We start from the raw sequence: 893 nt of genomic DNA, 5'->3' as shown, positions 1-893 counted from the left end.
GTTACATCGTGTTTTGAAGGCCCGTCTGGGGTGTGCAAAGGCAGCTTACGGCCATTCCGGCCTGGGACTGCCCGATCTCGCCTGATCTCGGAAGCCAGGCTTGGCAGGGCCTGCTTAGGACTTGGACGGGAGAGCGTCTGATCCTGGCTAGGGACTTCCAGGCGGACTGGATCCTTTTCCTGGATGTCCACCCAGGAATGAGCGTCTGTTTGTGAGTGAGGACCTCCGGCAGAAGGTGGCCTTGTCGCTGTACCCATACCCGGGAACGGGTGCCTATTCTTGTCTGTGGACTGCCAGAGTGAACGGTGTCCCGGTTCCTGGATGTTTACCCAGGAATCAGTGCCTGTGGATTCCAAGTGACTCTGGAGCACCTTGGACATTATGGGCAGAATACGTTTTTTGTCAATTAGCCGTAGAACATCTTTTGAAGTGCCGTTTGGGAGTGCCTGAGTGGCTTACAGCCACACCGCTCTGGGAGCGCCCGATCTCGGAAGCTAAGCAGAGCAGGGCCTGGTTAGTACTTGGACAGGTGACCGCGTGGGAATACCCGGTGCTGTAAGCCCTTTTCGCTTAGCCTTCGAAAAACGGCAGAGGGCGCTTCGGTGAAAGGAGATCTTTTGAACGTCTCTTTAGGAAACAGCAGGGGGCGCTGCTGCTGCTGCTGCTGCTGCTGCTTCTTTTTCTCCCTATCCTGTACACAGTGCTGTGTAAATGTTACATCGTGTTTTGAAGGCCCGTCTTGGGTGTGCAAAGGCAGCTTACGGCCATTCCGGCCTGGGACTGCCCGATCTCGCCTGATCTCGGAAGCCAGGCTTGGCAGGGCCTGCTTAGGACTTGGACGGGAGAGCGTCTGATCCTGGCTAGGGACTTCCAGGCGGACTGGATCCTTTTCC

At 56.6% G+C, this 893-nt stretch overlaps 1 pseudogene; it reads left to right on the top strand.

Moving 5' to 3' along the window:
* Positions 1 to 453: 453 nt before the first annotated feature.
* Positions 454 to 562, top strand: LOC123964977 (annotated as a pseudogene).
* Positions 563 to 893: the final 331 nt, after the last annotated feature.

This window comes from Micropterus dolomieu, unplaced genomic scaffold (assembly GCF_021292245.1).
Source record: "Micropterus dolomieu isolate WLL.071019.BEF.003 ecotype Adirondacks unplaced genomic scaffold, ASM2129224v1 contig_7455, whole genome shotgun sequence".
In the NCBI taxonomy this organism is placed as follows: domain Eukaryota; kingdom Metazoa; phylum Chordata; class Actinopteri; order Centrarchiformes; family Centrarchidae; genus Micropterus; species Micropterus dolomieu.
The sequence above is the reverse complement of the archived record's forward strand: the minus strand, read 5'-3'. Positions and strand labels throughout refer to the sequence as shown.